The sequence below is a fragment of the Apium graveolens genome, chromosome 5, assembly GCF_009905375.1.
Source record: "Apium graveolens cultivar Ventura chromosome 5, ASM990537v1, whole genome shotgun sequence".
Taxonomy (NCBI): Eukaryota; Viridiplantae; Streptophyta; class Magnoliopsida; order Apiales; family Apiaceae; genus Apium; species Apium graveolens.
The window spans coordinates 27,505,106-27,524,942 of NC_133651.1; the positions used below are offsets into that span (position 1 = coordinate 27,505,106).

A 19,837-nucleotide genomic window follows, 5' to 3' on the forward strand; every position below is an offset into this window, starting at 1 on the left:
ACTATAAAATCCATGGTAATATGTTCCCACTTCCACTCTGGAATCTCCAATGGCTGTAGCAATCCGCTTGGTCTTTGATGCTCTGCTTTAACTCTCTGACAGGTATAACATTTGCTAACCCATTCCGCAATTTCCCTCTTCATATCTGGCCACCAATAATTTTTCTTTAAATCTCTGTACATTTTGGTACTCCCTGGATGGATGGAATATCTTGAACTATGTGCTTCTTGTAAAATTTCATTCTTTAACTCCGTCACTGGTGGAATCCAGATTCTAGATGAAAATCTCAAAATGCCTTGATCATCCTTCTGCGTGCATAATTCTTCACCTACCAAACGATTTATATCTTGATCCATTACATCTTTCTGACATTTCTTTATTTTCTCCAACAACTCTGGCTGGAAAGTCATACTGTACACTTTCGCTTCCTCAGGTTCGTAAACTCTAATTTCCAATTCCAATTTCTAAAATTCCTTATATATATCTTCAGGTACTGATAACTCATTTAACTTTTCCTTCCGACTTAATGCGTCTGCCACCACGTTCGCCTTACCGGGATGATAATTAATCGAGCAATCATAATCCTTGATCAATTCTAACCATCTCCTTTGCCTCATATTAAGTTCCTTCTGGGTAAATATATATTTCAAACTTTTGTGATCCGTGAAAATCTCACACTTGCTAGCTCCAAGTCATGAGTATGATACTTTTGTTCGTGTGGTTTCAATTGCCTTGACGCATACGCAATCACCTTGTCGTGCTACATAAGAGCACATCCTAATCCTTTGTAGGAAGCATCGCTATAAATTACGAAATTCCCTTGATCATCTGGAAGTGACAAAACAGGTGTTGTGATTAATCTCCGCTTCAATTTCTGAAAACTTTCTTCGCACTTGTCATTCCATATAAACTTTTCATTCTTTCGTGTAAGCTTTGTTAATGGTGTGGCAATCCTTGAGAAATTCTGAACGAATCATCGATAATATCCTGCCAATCCCAAGAAACTTCTTACCTCAGTGGGTGTTCTTGGTCTCTCCCAATTCGTAATTGCTTCGATCTTTGCCGGGTCCACTTTGATCCCTTCGTTACTGACTATGTGTCCTAAGAACTGAACTTCTTGTAGCCAAAACTCACACTTCGACAATTTAGCATATAACTTCTTTTTCCTTAAAATCTCCAAAGTTGTCCTTAAATGTTCCGCATGATCCTCCTCCGTCTTTGAATAGATCAAAATATCGTCTATAAATACTATAACGAACTTGTCCAAATATTCCTTGAAAATTCTGTTCATCAGGTCCATAAACGCTGCTGGGGCGTTGGTCAATCCAAAAGACATCACTAAAAACTCGTAATGTCCATACCTTGTTCTGAAAGCTGTCTTTGGTATATCTTCTGGTTTGATCTTCAGTTGATGATATCCCGATCTTAAATCGATCTTGGAGAAATACTTGGCTCCCTTCAATTGGTCAAACAAATCATCAATTCTGGGTAACGGATACTTATTCTTGATTGTCAACTTGTTGAGCTCCCTATAGTCGATGCACAGTCTCATGCTTCCATCTTTCTTCTTAACAAATAATACCGGGGATCCCCACGGGGATACGCTGGGTCTGATTACTCCTTTCTCTAACAATTCATGCAATTGCTTTGCTAGCTCTTTCATCTCAACAGGCGCCATTCTGTACGGGGCTTTGGATACTAGTTCTGTTCCAGGTGCTAAGTCGATCGCAAATTCAATTTCTCTATCTGGAGGAAGTCCTGGCAATTCGTCGGGAAATACGTCTGGAAATTCATTCACTACTGGGATATCTTCAAGTTTTGCTGGCTCCTGACTTTTGTCAATCACGTATGCTACGAAATGCTCGCATCCTTGCCGTAGTAACTTCTTGGCTTGAATCATCGTTAAGAACTTCTTTACTTGTTTCTGACCTTTGAACGTTACTATTCTTTCGTCTGGCATTTTTACCATTACTTTTTTATTTCGACAATCTATCTGAGCATCATGCTTAGATAACCAATCCATCCCTAATATCACATCAAATTCTCCTAACTTAATTGGTATCAAATCTACACAAAACTTACTACCAGAAATCTCAATCTCATAATTTCCACAAACTTGGTTCACAGTTACACGTTCTTGATTTGCTAATTCCACAGTCATTATTTCATTTAAGCACTCAACTGGACAGTTTAATTTACTAACAAAATCTTGTGAAATAAACGATCGAGTTGCTCTCGAGTCTATTAACACTTTGGCACATAAAGAATTCACATTAAGCGTACCTGCCACGACATCCGTATCCTGGATAGCATCCTTCACTGACATGTTGAAAACTCTAGCCCTTGGAGTCTCATTTACTGCTGGGGTAGATCCCATAATTCTCAATGCATTACTAACTAGGGCTGGTGTCTTGCAATCCCTGGCCATATGTCCTGGCTTCCCACATTTAAAGCATGTAAATCCAATGACTGGAACTTTCACTGCTGGATTCCGGATAGGTTGATCTTTATTTGCTGGCTCTCTTGCTGGCTGATTTCGGCACTCCCTCAAGTAGTGCCCTTTCTGGTTGCATTTAAAACATACCACATTCAACTTGTTACAAACTCCTCCATGCTTCTTTCCACATACTTGACAATCTGGAAAAGTTAATCTCAACTGATTCGGCTGATTCACATTAGCTGGACGATTGCCCTGGCCTCCGTCTCCTGCATTTTGTCTCCTGAAATTAAAATTTCTCCCTGGCTGAAACTTGCCCTTCTTAAAATTTGGAAACTTCCCTGTTTGTGACTGACCCTCATTTCCCTCAAATTTTCTTTTCTTGCTTTCCTTTTCTTTCTGGAACATCTCACTCTCTGTCTCTGCGATCATAGCTTTCTGTACAACCCCGGCATAAGTATCCAATTCAAAAATAGCTACCTTCCCCCTGATCCATGGCTTCAAGCCTTGCTGGAATCTCTTAGCTTTCTTTCTATCAGTATCAACATACGACGGCACATACCTTGACAATTCCTCAAACTTCCCCTCATAATCTGTTACCGACATATTCCCTTGCTTTAACTCTAAAAACTTCAGCTCCATTTGATCCTGAACAAACTGAGGAAAATACTTTTCTAAAAACAATTCCTTGAACCTTTCCCAACTAATAACATCTGTGCCTTCCAATGTCTTCACCATTTCCCACCAATAGGTGGCCTCATTCTTCAGATAGTAACTTGCAAACTCAACCTTCTGTTCCTCTTTCACTTTCACTAAGGCAAATGCCTTTTCTATTTCCTTAAACCAAACATTTGCTTCAATTGGCTCTAAGGAACCCTTGAATTCTGGTGGGTTTATTGCCTGAAAAGTTTTGAAAGTTACCTGGGGATTGGTTTGTCTTTGTTGTTGTTGTGCCAGGTGAACTGTTTGTTGGGCCAAGATTTGAAGAATCTGGGCTATTGCTGGGTCCATGGGTCCTGGGTTCACATTCTGGGTTGTATCATCTTGGTTATTATTGTTGTTGGTTTCTTCATTCTGGGTGTTGGTGCGGGTATTTCTTCTAGGAGGCATTCTCTGTAAAGAATCAATCAACTTATTTAGCTTTTGAATCAATCTTTTACATAAAAGAATAGTTTTGCAAAACAAAAATATTTCTTTTTGAAAACAGTTGTGACTAAATAAATTGCATGCTTCTTTACAGAATATAAACAGTTATGGAAAACAGGGCACATGGTATCACAGGGTATACTGGTGCAATAAATAAGGTAAAGTAAAATAGGTGCGATAAAGTAAATGACAGTGTTGGAAAGGAAAAAGGTATTGATATATATAGATCAAAAGTTTTAGGGTAGTACAAGCGTAAAGACGCTTCGAAAGTAAAAGCAAAAAGGGTACAACAACCTACTCACTAGTCAGCATCGCTAGTCTATAAATACAACTCAAAAGTCTTCTAATACACACTACACACTACTGTCCATACTACATAATCATAACAACACTACTCAGCATCTTCATCTCAAAATCTCTAACTCAGCTCCAAGGAAACTCTGGTCCTGCCAGCCTCTCAAAGTCTTCCATCACCTCAGTAGCCCAGCCCAGCAGTGCATCAGGGCCTCTGCCAGGTAGTGTAGCTCCATGTAACTGATAAGTGGCATTTTATACCACTTAGAACGTCTTAAAATGGCTTAAATTGGTGTCTTGAAATCAAGTATTTTGTGTATTTAATGCGTTTTTCTAGTGTTTATGCATTTCAGGGTATTAGTTGCATTTCGGGGGAGGAATCATCAAGAATAAGTCTTGGCATGTGTTCACCATTGCGAGAGGAAAGGAATGGGCAGATTACGGCGAAGAAACGGAGCAAGCTTGGAATTTTTCCAGTAGGGTCCTGCGCGCCCGCGCAGCAATGCTGAGCGGCCGCGCAGTAGCCTGTTTTACTCTTGTGACGTACTCTGTTTTAATATAATTAGTTTAGTTATTATTTTCTTGTGTTTGTTTATCATGATTTCATATGAACCCATGATGGCGATGAGTTCTATTATGGGCTAATCGTGATCATGGGGTTACAATGGATTTATTATGGAATTCTTTAGTTAATTGTTTAATACTTTAGTGTGTGATGATTGTATGATATCTAGTATTGGTTGCGCGTATTCGTCTTATGTGCGTCGCGAACATATAAGATAGGGTGTTAATCTCTTGTGAAGCGACGGTGGATCTTGAGATTTAGAACTTGCCATGCTAGCATAGGTTCATGTACATTGTGCATGATTAGTGGGTAACTCTAACAGTTTTATTTGCCCTATGTAATCAAAAGGAATAACTTGTGGTTAAATCGTTGTGTTGTCAATTTCTGTAGACATATAGAAACTCAACATAATTGATGACTATTCAACTTCTATCTTAATTGTGGATGCTTGGTAGAATGGTATTAGTACAATGAAAGTTGGCTTTTATCAGTTTCGTGTTATTCGATTAATGTCATCACTGTCACATGCTAAATGTAATAACAATGGCTATAGAAGGAAGTAATAATGAAGTTGTGATCTCATGAGTGTTTTAGTATTGATAATTTGAAGTGTTAGTTAAGTGGTTAATTAAGTAGTTAATTATAGTTAATATTTGATCAACAATTTTAAGTGTTATTATCTTAACATTGAGAAGTAATCATACATTGGTGAGTGAGTTTAATTAGACAATAATTTAGTCTGAGTCTCTGAGGGAACGAACTAGAAAGTATTCTATATTACTTACGAACGCGTATACTTGCGTGAATATTAGTGCGTGTTTTCGCCCTAACAAGTTTTTGGCGCCGCTGCCGGGGACTCGGCGTATTTGTTTAGTTTATGTACTTACCATCATTGGTCATTAGGACTCAGTGATTAGGACGTAGTAGTTACTTACTCTTTTCCGTTGTGTTTCAGGTACTTTAGCAAGCGTTTATGCAAACTCGTTCTCGTGCTCGCAAGAGGACTTTAGATACAACTGAGGAGACAAACGAAGTTCTTGATATTCCGGAGAAGTTAGATTTTGAGGATTCGGATTCAGGTGCTGAGCAGAAAGAACCAGTAAACATGGGAGATCGTATTGTTCAAGCTGATCCAGCTCTTATGGATTTTTCTCGGCCTAAAATTGATGATATTCAGTCAAGCATCCTTCATCCGGCTATTCAAGCTAACACCTTTGAAATCAAGCCGGGCACTATTCAGATGGTGCAGAATTCTGTTTCTTTTGGAGGAGCGGCAATTGAAGACCCCAACATGCACATAAGGAATTTTGTCGAGATCTGCAGCACTTTTAAGTATAATGGCATGACTGATGAGGCTATCAAGTTGAGGCTTTTCCCATTCTCACTGAGGGATAAGGCTAAAGACTGGTTACATTCTGAACCAGCTGGGTCCATCACTACGTGGCAAGATCTTGCACAAAAGTTTCTGGTGAAGTTTTATCCAATGGCAAAGACTGCTGCTATGAGGAGTGCTCTTACTCAGTTTGCGCAGCAACCTACAAAATCTATGTGCGAGGCTTGGGAACGCTACAAGGAAATGTTGAGAAAATGTCCACATCATGGAATGCCGGATTGGATGGTAATCACTGGTTTTTATAATGGTTTGGGGGCCCAATCTCGGCCCATGCTCGATGTAGCAGCTGGAGGAGCCTTATGGGCTAAAAGCTATACTGAGGCGTATAATCTTATAGAGACAATGGCTGCAAATGAGCATCAAAACCCAACTCAAAGGATGACGTCAGGAAAGGTCGCAGGTATTCTGGAAGTTGATGCAGCCACCGCTATTGCAGCCCAGCTCCAAGCGCTATCAATGAAGGTTGACTCTCTGGCTACGTATGGAGTTAATCAAATAGCTATGGTTTGTGAGCTTTGTGCAGGTTCTCATGCTACGGATCAGTGTTCTCTTGTCAACGAATCTGTTCAGTATGTGAATAATTATCAGCGACAACAGCAGCCTGTGCCAGCGACCTATCATCCTAATAACAGAAATCATCCAAATTTCAGCTGGAGGAATAATCAGAATGCTATTCAGCCACCATATCAGCAAGGGGTGAGTAAACAGTTTAACCCACCTGGATTCCAGCAACCACAGCAGTATGCTACAAGGCAATCATATCCTCAACAGGGAAGTGCAGCTGCTCCTACTAGTGCTGATTTTGAGGAACTTAAGCTGTTGTGCAAGAGTCAGGCGGTTTCTATCAAGACCTTGGAAAATCAAATCGGTCAATTAGCCAATACAGTGCTCAATCGTCAACCTGGCACTCTTCCCAGTGACACGGAAGTACCGGGCAGGAAGGAAGCTAAAGAGCAAGTCAAGGCTATTACCTTAAGGTCTGGAAAAGTAGCTGAGGATGAAAAGGCAAAAGAAGTAGAAGCTGAAGTTAGAGATAAAGAATCTAAGAAAAAGGAGAAAGCGGCGGAACCAAGGAAGACTACTGTTGAACACACTCTACCTGAGGCTAATACAGGGGAGAAACAGCTCTATCCTCCACCACCTTTTCCTAAGAGATTGCAGCAACAAAAGCTGGATAGACAGTTCGGGAAGTTTCTGGAGGTGTTCAAGAAACTTCACATCAATATACTTTCGCTGAGGCTCTGGAACAAATGCCTAGTTATGCGAAGTTTATGAAGACTATTCTTTCAAGGAAGGTGAAACTGGATGACCTTGAAACCGTTGCTCTCACGGAAGAATGCAGCGCAGTTTTGCAACAAAAGTTACCACCAAAACTGAAAGATCCAGGAAGCTTCACCATTCCTTGCACCATTGGCAATCTAACTTTTGACAAGTGCCTTTGTGATTTAGGAGCAAGCATTAATCTGATGCCCTTGTCGATCTTTAAAAAGCTGGATCTGCCTGATCCAAAACCCACATACATGTCGCTACAATTGGCGGACCGTTCCATTACTTACCCAAGGGGCATCGTTGAGGATGTGCTCGTCAAGGTGGATAAGCTCTTCTTTCCAGCAGATTTTGTTACTCTGGATTTTGAGGAAGATAAGAAGATTCCCATAATCTTGGGGAGGCCTTTCTTGGCTACTGGCCGTACCTTGATAGATGTGTAAAAAGGGGAACTTACTATGCGGGTCCAAGATCAGGATGTGACCTTCAACGTATTCAAGGCAATGAAATTCCCTACAGAAGATGAGGAGTGCTTAAAAGTGGATGTGATTGATTCCACGGTTACTTCGGAACTCGAGCACATGCTAATGTCTGATGCATTGGACAAGGCCAAGGTGGGAGTCATTGAAAATCTTCCCCCACCCAATTCTGTGAAAGGAATCCGTAGTTTTCTTGGTCATGCGGGTTTTTATCGGCGATTCATCAATGACTTTTCAAAGATATCTAAGCCGTTGTGTAATTTGCTTGAGAAAGATGTGCCTTTCAAATTTGATGATGAATGTTTAGCAGCATTCGAGACTCTCAAGAAGAGTTTGATCACTGCACCAGTTATTACAGCACCAGATTGGACAGAACCGTTTGAGATGATGTGTGATGCGAGTGATTATGCGGTAGGTGCAGTTCTGGGACAGCGCAAGAAAAATCTCTTCCATGTGGTCTACTATGCGAGTAAGACTTTAAATGGTGCCCAATTGAACTACACCACTACTGAGAAGGAGCTTTTGGCTATAGTCTTTGGCTTTGAGAAATTTTGATCTTATCTGCTTGGTACGAAAGTAACAGTATTCACCGATCATGCAGCTATTCGCTATCAGGTTTCTAAGAAGGATTCGAAGCCGAGACTCATTCGTTGGGTGCTTTTACTTCAGGAATTTGAGTTAGAGATCAAAGATAGAAAAGGTACCGAGAATCAAGTAGCTGACCATCTCTCTAGGTTGGAGAATCCCGATTCTACTTCACAAGATAGGACGTTAATCAATGAATCTTTTCCGGATGAGCAGTTGTTTGTAATTCAGGAGGAAGAACCATGGTTTGCAGATATTGTAAACTATCTTGTCAGTAATATAATGCCTCTTAATTTGACATCCGCGCAAAAGAAGAAGTTTCTGCATGAGGTGAAGTGGTATATGTGGGATGAACCATATTTGTTTAGACAGGGAGCTGACCAGATCATCAGGAGATGTATTCCGTTCTGTGAGACGGAGGGGATATTATGAGACTGCCATTCCACGGTTTATGGTGGACACTATGGAGGTGAGAAGACGGCAGCTCGTATTCTGCAAGCAGGTTTTTTCTGGCCTACTTTGTTCAAGGATGCTCATCAGTTTGTTTTAAGGTGTGATCGTTGCCAAAGAGTGGGAAATTTTTCAAGGAAGGATGAGATGCCATTAAATATGATGCTTGAAGTCGAGGTCTTTGATGTGTGGGGAATCGATTTCATGGGGCCTTTTATCTCATCTTGCAATAATCAGTACATCTTGCTGGCAGTCGATTATGTCTCAAAATGGGTCGAAGTTAAAGCTTTACCGACAAATGATGCAAAGGTAGTACTAAATTTTCTTCATAAGCAAATTTTCACAAGGTTTGGAACGCCTCGGGTAATCATAAGTGATGAAGGATCGCATTTTTGCAACCGTAAGTTCACTTCTATGATGCAGCGTTATAATGTGAATCATCGAGTAGCTACTGCCTATCATCCGCAAACAAATGGTCAAGCGGAAGTGTCTAACAGAGAGATAAAGCGCATTCTAGAGAAGGTTGTTTGTCCGTCAAGGAAGGATTGATCTTTAAAGCTCGATGAAGCTGTTTGGGCTTACAGAACAGCATACAAAACTCCACTAGGGATGTCACCGTTTCAGTTGGTGTACGGTAAGGGATGTCATCTACCAGCGGAGCTTGAGCATAAGGCCTACTGGGCATTGAAGAAATTGAACCTGGATTTAGATGCAGCTAGTAAGAAAAGAATGCTTCAGCTTAATGAACTTGATGAATTTCGACTTCAAGCGTACGAGAATAACAAAATGTATAAGGAAAAGGTGAAGAGGTGGCACGATAGGAAGCTACATCCTAAGTTATTTGTGCCAGGGCAACAAGTTCTTTTATTCAACTCTCGGCTCCGACTTTTTCCTGGGAAGTTGAAATCAAGGTGGTCTGGACCTTTTATTGTCAAAACTGTGTTTCCACATGGAGCGGTGGAAATTTTTGAGAATGATTCGGACCAAGCATTCAAGGTTAACGGTCAGCGGTTAAAGCACTACTATGGGGACATGGCAAACCGAGAGGTGGTTAGTGCCATTTTGTTGACTACTTGAGAAAGGTAAGGAACGTCAAGCTAATGACGAAAAAGAAGTGCTGCGTGGGAGGCAACCCATGAATTGTTGTTACAGGAACCCTTAGAAGTTAATAACCTATCCAAAAACACAAAAAAAATCAGAAAACAGGGGCTGAAAAAAAAAATTCCAGAGACCCTCTGCGCGCCCGCGCAGCAATGCTGAGCGGCCGCGCAGCTTGCTGCGCGCCTGCGCAGAAATGCTGAGCGGCCGCGCAGGGGTCGAGTTCCAGAAAATTTTTTGCAGTTCAGAAAAAAAAAAAACACAAAAACAGTTTTAGCCCATAAACCCACGAATTGTTCCCACTACCCCATCATTTTAACCCTTAATTCCCAAACCCTAATCTAATCCATACCCTATATATATATACACCTATCCTACATATCTCCCACAAAACTTCCTACACTTAAACCCTCTCACAAACATCAAAAATCAGTTCTTACACACTTCTATTCACGAATCAATGGCACCCAAGAGAGCACGCACTATTGACAGCAGCATCACAGTTCCTACTGCTGATTCTTCGAGGGGCACTACTGCAAGGCCTCGGTTAACTGACAGAGCTGCGGAGAAGGAGTACACTAGGCTGTTGGGGAAGCTGATTCTGAAGGAGAGGGGGTTTTTACCATCAGGGAGGGATGGTGAGTTGTTGCCCATGATTGCAGAGAAGGGGTGGATAGCTTTTTGTGAGTCACCCGAAGCAGTACCAATGAGCGTTGTTCGCGAGTTCTACGCGAACGCGAAGGCTGAAAAGAATGGGTTTTCTGTAGTCCGTGGGCTGACGGTTGATTATCATCCTGCGGCGATTCGCCGTGTGATTGGACAGCGAGAGAGGAAGCCCGAGGAGGAGAACTGGAATGAAAAGACTGCAGAGGATTTTGACTTGGATTTGATTTGTGCGACTCTCTGTCGACCGGGCACAGTTTGGAACCGCAGTCCAGCCAATAATGAGTATCGTCACTTTCCGGCGATCGCCATGAACAGGTATGCCCGTGCATGGAATGCATTTATATGTGCTAATATTTTGCCTTCGTCACATGCACACGAGGTCACAGTTGAGAGAGCACAGCTGTTGTGGGGAATTCTGAATGAGGAATACTATATGGACCTTGGTGAGTTTATCTACCAAGGAATTCTGAAGTTTTTGAGGGGAGCAAAGCATATGAACATCCCTTATGCATCCACGGTTACGAAGCTATGCCGAGCAGTGGGAGTGAACTGGCCGGCTCATGAGTAGTTGCAGTTGCCAGCAGCTCTGATAGATTCTGGCACTCTGAATGGGATGCAGGAGTGGACCGGTGGTGAGCCTGAGGAGCATGGGCTGGGTTATCGTCTTCCAGGAGGGCGTCCAGCACGAGGTGCTACTATGGCTAGGCCAGGGCGTGGTGAGGCTGGTTCGTCGAGAGCTCAGGAGGGTGCTGGGATGGGTGATGCCCAGTATAGGAGGCTTTCACGGCGGATGGATGTCATGTATGAGACGCAGAGTAGGTTTGCTCAGGAGCTCACCCTTGCGTTAGGGACTGCTTTTCGAGGCCTTGGAGCTGATATCCAGTGGCCAGTTTTTGGTGAGGACTCTGCATACCCGCCGCCTGATACTCCACCCGCTAAGGGTGATGATGATGATGACTCCGAGTAGGTATACCCTGTGTTCCTTTCTACTACTTTCACTGAGGACAGTGAAGATTTTTAGTTTGGGGGTGGTAGTTAAAGGAATATTGTGTGTGTGTCATTTAGTTGCATATTCATGATAGTTAGTTCATATAGTTGCATAATTTATGCCATATAGTTTTTTTTTATGAATGTCATGTAGCTCATGCATTTACTATGATCCCTTTTGCAATGATTTATCGACTGAATTGTGATATTGATGCGAGTGTAGTGATAGCATTAAAGTGATGTTAAGTTGTGTAGGTTGATATGCATGCTAGAAACAATTGTAAGTCCACTGAGTCTTAAAGAATGCGTAAGGGATAGATTGTTGTTATGATTTGGTTGTTTTCAAGGTCAATCTATTTATTATGCTTAGAATTCGATTATAGGTTCTTAGTGATAAAAACATGAAAAAGAAAATTTTTTTGGAGAAAAAAAATATGGAAGTTGTTGCTAGTTGTGGCTAGGCGTCAAATGGCTAGTAGCCGGCTCGCTTATGTTGCGAGTAGTCTAGGGTTGAGTAAGATGGAACGAAACGCACTTGCTCAGAAATTATTAAAAAAAAAAAAAAAATTCTGCATAATTGATCAAGAGTGGGCTCTTTGGTATTCGAGTTATTAAGTTCTTAGGGGACTTTGTGCCTAGTGACCTAAGGCTTTTAGAGTCTGGGATCCGCTAACCTAACGCTCGTTACATGGATACCATTGTATAAGTCTTTTGTGGACCTCACTCATTACACGGTCAAATAAGCATTTGAGTTGTAAATAAAAAGCACAATTCCGTAGTAAGCTCCAGAGTTCTTGTAGTGTTGTATATCACTTTGTGCCTAGAATTTTTATTCTTTGTATAATCGTAGGATTGCCTTGAGGATATTCTAGTCATAGTAATTGGTCTAGTTCCGAAGCATATCTGTTAAGCATTCGCACACACCACGTTTCTGGCTGTTTGTCCGGTTGCATGAGTTTATTGATCTTTAGATGTCTAACTGCATTCATTGAGATGTGACAATTTGGTTGGTTAATTGTAGTAAGGGGGATCGTTGCATTTTCATATAGATTGCATTCATGCATATTTTTATTTGTTTTGAGTCTGTGACGCTTGAGGACAAGCATCGATTTAAGTTTGGGGGTGTGATAAGTGGCATTTTATACCACTTAGAACGTCTTAAAATGGCTTAAATTGGTGTCTTGAAATCAAGTATTTTGTGTATTTAATGCGTTTTTCTAGTGTTTATGCATTTCAGGGTATTAGTTGCATTTCGGGGGAGGAATCATCAAGAATAAGCCTTGGCATGTGTTCACCATTGCGAGAGGAAAGGAATGGGCAGATTACGGTGAAGAAACGGAGTAAGCTTGGAATTTTTCCAGTAGGGTCCTGCGCGCCCGCGCAGCAATACTGAGCGGCCGCGCAGTAGCCTGCGCGCCCGCGCAGAAATGCTGAGCGGCCGCGCAAGGTCGGGGAAAAAGCTGAATTATTTTAGACTTCTACTTCTGTGTGGCTTCCAACTTCTATGTAATCTGAGTTTTATGGGACTATTATATAGGTAGATTTGAGACGTTTTCATAGAGAGTATTAAGGAGATTATGTTTTAGATTGTGTTTTACGCAAGAAGCGAAGGAGATAAGGAAGAAGACCGATTTAGCACACCGCAACGAAGAGGAAGCATATATTCTTGTGATTCTTGTTTCGTTGTAACGTTGGATGCTAGTTTTCTTGCTTTGACTTATTTACTCTTGTGACGTACTCTGTTTTAATATAATTAGTTTAGTTATTATTTTCTTGTGTTTGTTTATCATGATTTCATATGAACCCATGATGGCGATGAGTTCTATTATGGGCTAATCGTGATCATGGGGTTACAATGGATTTATTATGGAATTCTTTAGTTAATTGTTTAATACTTTAGTGTGTGATGATTGTATGATATCTAGTATTGGTTGCGCGTATTCGTCTTATGTGCGTCGCGAACATATAAGATAGGGTGTTAATCTCTTGTGAAGCGACGGTGGATCTTGAGATTTAGAACTTGCCATGCTAGCATAGGTTCATGTACGTTGTGCATGATTAGTGGGTAACTCTAACAGTTTTATTTGCCCTATGTAATCAAAAGGAATAACTTGTGGTTAAATCGTTGTGTTGTCAATTTCTGTAGACATATAGGAACTCAACATAATTGATGACTATTCAACTTCTATCTTAATTGTGGATGCTTGGTAGAATGGTATTAGTACAATGAAAGTTGGCTTTTATCAGTTTCGTGTTATTCGATTAATGTCATCACTGTCACATGCTAAATGTAATAACAATGGCTATAGAAGGAAGTAATAATGAGGTTGTGATCTCATGAGTGTTTTAGTATTGATAATTTGAAGTGTTAGTTAAGTGGTTAATTAAGTAGTTAATTATAGTTAATATTTGATCAACAATTTTAAGTGTTATTATCTTAACATTGAGAAGTAATCATACATTGGTGAGTGAGTTTAATTAGACAATAATTTTGTCTGAGTCTCTGAGGGAACGAACTAGAAAGTATTCTATATTACTTACGAACGCGTATACTTGCGTGAATATTAGTGCGTGTTTTCTCCCTAACAGTAACCTAGCCTCAAGAACCCTCCGTGTCACATGAATCTCCTCTCGAAGCTCCCTCACACCATGATTAACATCTGTAGTCCTGATGATATGCTGTAACTCTCTAATCTGAGCCAACAAGGAATCACGCTCCAATAGAAGAGCCTCATACCGGTAATAAGGAACTGGGGGCAATGTAGACTGGAATGGGGCACTCGCTACTGAATGCCCAGTGGAATCTGAATCAGCTGGTGGGGGTCCTCTGACAGGTGGCCTCATGCCTGGAGGTGGAATAGCCTGCAATGGTACGGGTTGCAACACCGGTGGAGGTAGAATAACCAATGCTGGTGGAATAACAGGACGTGGATCCGATGCTGGTGCTCCAACTGAAGGCTCTGAGTGATCAGCTGATACGGGAATAAAAGGGTCGGCCATCTCTGCTATCTGAAATCATATCGTAATATAAGAATCTCGTACCATAACGCAATTTACACTAATACCTGATATACCGAAACACTCAACCTCTCAACGTTCTATCATCCTATGCCTTACTTCTAATCCTAACCCTCTACCCATTCCCGTTAACCTAGGCTTGTGTCAGTGACTTATAACCTGTAGCTCTGATACCAAACCTGTGGCGCCCTCCAAACCCGGGTCAGAAGTTTGGGGTCCACACACACACCTTAATTATAACCTGCTTATAACAATAATAAAGATAATAATATATGCAATGACCCTACTTACCAACCACCACGGACCGCAACAGGTTAAAGTATGCACACAAGCCAAACACACTAATATATTACAAACCGTTCAAATCCCAACTATTTCAAATTCAAACTGAGTATTAAACATTATTACAAACTTTTACAAATTTAAATTATTCCAAAAGAAGCCTACTAGCTCAGCTTTCTCAACCTGAACCCCTAGCTCTCGCGCTGGACTGGGGATCCTCTTTACCAACTGGTTCCTTTTTAACTGGAAAGAATATAAACAACATCGCACAAATGAGCTAACTAGCTCAGCAAGTCACAATAACAAAACTGAGAATAATGATCATCAGGTGAATATGGTTATGATATCAAGTGAACAATGGATTATGATTTAGAATTGGATATTATACTTTTAATTTAAAACCAAGGTTAGGCTGCTGATCAGTCACGCACTAACCCCGAGCAAGGCACACATCATTGCTCTAACTACTGGATCCAAGGCACACATTGGCCTAACTTGACCATTATATGGTCTGACCACGAATCCGGTCCACAATTTTATAAAAATAATCCAATTCTAACATAATAACAGAATATGCAATAATAAACAATAACCGAAATCATTAACAACAATAAATGTTTAACAATGAAATGGTTTCAATCCTTGTAAGGATCAACAAGGTACTTTCAAAGCTTGAATGCTGGGTAATGAAAGAATTGGATAACAAAGGATACAACGTTTCAGGGTTTCAAGGATTTGGTCTTTCAAAGCATAAGATATCATGGATTGAGTATATAATAATTCAGTTCAGTGTCTGGTATTTAGTTTGTATGTATTTGTGGAGTAGTATCGTAGATTTGTGGTTCGTGTTTGGTTATACAATAATCAATGGCTTAGAAAGAATATGGTTCATAGCTCAAGAACAATAACTGAAATCAGGATTTAGGTTTCCGTGCTTCAAAGCACTTGCAATGTCAACAAGACTATCAAGAATTACAATATCTCGAGAAAGTTCAGAACACTTGCCTGATATTAGCTTACTATCCTGCACTTGCTTTCAATCACAATCGTCTTACTCCTCAACTACCTGTTTCCCTTTCCTACGCCTTGCCTCTTCTGCTCACATATCATAAGCATCTATCAATCATCAACTCACAGGATTCTATTCAACACATACTTCTATCTACCCTTCATTTTACCCAAATCCGATTAACGGATTGAAATCTATGCAATAACCAAGTAAACACCGAATATATAGACCGATAGTCAAACAACAGGTCACGTATAACACATAATACATCACGTAATCAATGACATATCATCTATAAAGAAGTCTCGGGTCATAAATATGCTTTCGGGTATTTAAAATGATTTTTAAAATATTTTTCGGAATTAAAACGGGTCGTTGGATCAATTTCGGGTTAATAAACAGGGTTCGGTTGGCCCATTCTGGCTCCGAAATAATTTTAGAATAATTATCGAGCCTTGGAAATAATTTAGAATAATATTTTAAAGCTCGAAACTATTTTTCAGAATTTTTAAATCATTTTTAAATAATTAAATCTTATTAAATAACTAATTAAAATCAATTAATAATTAATTAAATCAATTAATCAATTAATTTTCGAATTAATTGACTAATTAATCAATTAAAAATTAATTGAAATTAATTAACTAATTAATTCAGATTTATTTGTGAATTAAAAATAATTTTCGGAATTAAAATAATAATTTTTAGAATTTTCAGAAATTAAAAACGAATTTTTATAATAAAAATAAATAGGAAATATGATTTTTAAACATTTTTAAAACAGAAATCCAATTTTTGCAAAGTCTGGAAACTTCAGGGACCAAACTGCATCGTTTTCAAAACTGCAGGGACCAAACTGCAATTTTGCAGTCCAGTCGCCGGAAAAAGTCGGGAGTGGCCGGAGAACATGCTCCCGACGTCCTCACCCCACCAACACCTCCAGATCACATCTACAGGTTACCAGGAACACAACCATGCAATCAAAACAACCTAACAATCCCTGAGTTGGCCGGAATTTGGCCGTGAAGTTTTCCAGTTTCCGGCGAACATCGGAAAACTTCAAAACACAACTCCCTTCTCTACAGACCTCGTTGGTTCATGAAACTTATACGACTAGGTTACAAATTTCACAGAGAACACAACCCACTATAACACAACATCAATCTATCACAGAATAAGAAACCCCCAAATTTCAATTAAGAACATTCATACGGGTTATAAACCCTAATTTTGAAATTCGAAAATTAAACTCAAATTTGAACATGTTATTGAACTCCAAATCAGACGTATGACATATGAAAATTATCAGGAAAACAAGCTCTACAACATGCAATCATCAAATCATACAAACAATCATCCGAACAAAAATTCATATTTTTAATAAAATAAATTCAAAAATAAATAAATTTTTAGAAAAATACCCTTGATTTCTGCAGTGAAATAAAGCTCAGAATCTGATAGAGCACCTCAAATCCTTCGTTTTGGTTACTCAAGCTTTAAAAACAGAGATCGGTAACGCCTTCATTTTACTGTTTGATTCTTAGAACAGTTTATGTAATTAGGGTTTTTCTCTGAAAATTATATAATTAACTATCTGCAAATGATTTTGATACGAAATAAAATACGGTAAAAGGCTATTTATAATTACGGAAAATTTGTATCCCGTTGGATCATTCCGGATATAAAACAATACGTTTATCTGTAAAAACTGATCCAAACGGTATCGGTTTTCGGGATAATTATCCAAATCAGTACAATTTGTACTGCGGTCTTGGTCTCAGCGCCTGGTTACACGTATTACGAAGTGATAATTGGGATAGTTTAATAAAAAGCTCCCGTTTATCAAAAATACGGGTTTTATTGATTTACCGAAACGAATATTGTATCGAAAATATTGCGCCGGGACCCGCGCAGGACAAACCGTAAGCCGGATCGAAAAAGTCGAAACATGAAAAATGCTCGGAATATTACAATTAGGTTAGGAAGGAGTTCTCGGAAGAGTTTCGGGTTCCAAAAATGTAACAACGGTTGACGTCGGTTGGTTCCAGTTTTTATAAAATAGATTTTAATTACCCGGAAAAAGATTTTAGAAATTTCATATGATTCTTATAAATCCATAAATCAACATAAAAATAATTAGGAAGATATGACAATTATCTATATTTTATTTTGGACATATAAAAAATTAAAATACTCAATTAATATTATTTTTTTTGAATATTCAAGTACAGATAACACTTTACAATTAACTCACAGAATAGATACTGGGCACACATAATAATATCAAAAATAATTACACGATATATCCCGGATATTACATCTTTATTTTCTGAATGCCAGAAGCTTCAGCTGCTTTTTCCTTCTGAAGAGTTGACTCTCTAGCTTCCTATGTCACAGGTTCTGATGCAGGAACCTGGACTTGTTCATCCTCATCAGATTCATCTCTCAGAATCAACTTTCTTCTTCTCCTTGGTGGAGATTTAGGCACATAGATAGTTCTTTTGGTTTTGGGCCTAGATGGTGTAGCAGATTTCACAACTGGCACTTGTTTAGATCTACCAGAGTGTGGTTTAGATTTGGACTTGAGAGTGAGGTTTTGATAGTAGGTGCTGATGGTTGTGGTTGAGAGGATTTTGCTGGTTGAGTATTGGAAGGCTGGGTTGGTGGAGGTTGAGAAGTAGTAGGCTGTGTAGGTGCAATATCAGGATATATGGTTGTGTATGTGTGAGGATCAGAATTTACTCAGAATTGTTTGACAGATTGGGGAATTTGGAGGGGTCTTATTATATCCTTCTTATTATCAGCAGATAATAAGTGTGTAAAATCCCTTTTGTGAAGTTTAAAGGGTTCAATTATCTCACTAAAGGTTTGAGGTGCATCAGAACAACATAAACTATATATAAGCTGACAGAATCTAGCAAAATATACTATGTTGCTATCTTCCTTCATCCTTTCACCTATAAACCCTAGCACAACACTAGCATAATCAAAATGAGTTTGATTAAGAAGAGCATACCCGATTTGCTGACTCATGTTTGGAATAACATTAAAATTGGAGCATTTGTTGGCAAAGGCTTTGGTAATACAATCGAAAAAGAAGCCCCACTCCCTCTTAATGTAGGGCCTCTTCAGTTGTCCCATCTTGGACAAAGACTTCTCATAGCCAAGATTTGCCATCATGTTTTGAAGAACTGGATCCCCAACTTGTGAATTGTAAGTACAATTTTGTGGCAGATGCAATGCTTGTCGAACAGTTGACAAGGTTACCAAGTGCTCATCTTCCCCTGTTGTAAAAATGATGCTTGGGGACCCACTTTCACCACCATTATTATAGACTCCAGACCTCCAAAACTCCAGAATTTGCTTGCCTGAGAGAGCCTGTGATTGGGTCAGAGCATACCTAATTTCACTTCGAGCGAGAAAATCTTGAATGAAGTGAAGTTCTGAAGGAGCCTCGTCCTTGTTGAGAATATCCATATAGTTGTTGGAGACCAACTTGGCTCCATCATAGATAAGATCCTTAGGTGCCATTTTTGTGAAAATTAAGTGAAAAGTTGTGTGTGTATAGAGTGTTTGTTAAAATGCCTGTGAGAAAATAGCTTCAGAGAATAATAAAGAGTGAGATAGAATAAGAGAGATTAGAAAAGAGTAAAAGTAGGTAAAAGATTGTAAAATCTTTTAACTCTAATATTTATACTCTCCATGTGACAACGGCTATATTTGTGAAGCAGAACAGACATTTTACACCTGGTAGCATGTAAATAGTCAAAATATTATTAGTGGGCACGGTAAACGTGCAGTAATTATTGCTCACATGCGGTTACCAAAATAAACACGCAACCCATTAACCAAATGATTATCACTGTTTTTTATCTCACTTAATTATTTTTCTGAGAAATATTACCGTTACAGTAAATACTAAAAATAAGTCAAGTAAATAAATAATGCCACGTAAGCATCAGGATTTGCATCAAAACTTGACTAGTATCAGAATTTAATGGTCATCAGAACATGGCTTCTGTACTCAAAAAGTGAATGACTGTTTTTGTGTGTCTTCACACAAATACTGGCTGGTTTCTTCAGAGTTTAATCATCAGAATATTATCAGAACTTGTCCTCAGAATTTATGCAAATAATACTTAACTGTTTATCATAAACAACT

The 19,837-nt window shown here is 39.4% G+C and overlaps 1 non-coding gene across 1 annotated transcript; it reads right to left on the reverse strand.

Annotated features, from left to right (window-relative positions):
• Nucleotides 1-5,940: 5,940 nt before the first annotated feature.
• LOC141662896 (small nucleolar RNA R71) lies at nucleotides 5,941-6,047 on the reverse strand. Its single transcript, XR_012550999.1, has one exon. It is a non-coding gene; the product is annotated as a small nucleolar RNA R71 (small nucleolar RNA).
• Nucleotides 6,048-19,837: the final 13,790 nt, after the last annotated feature.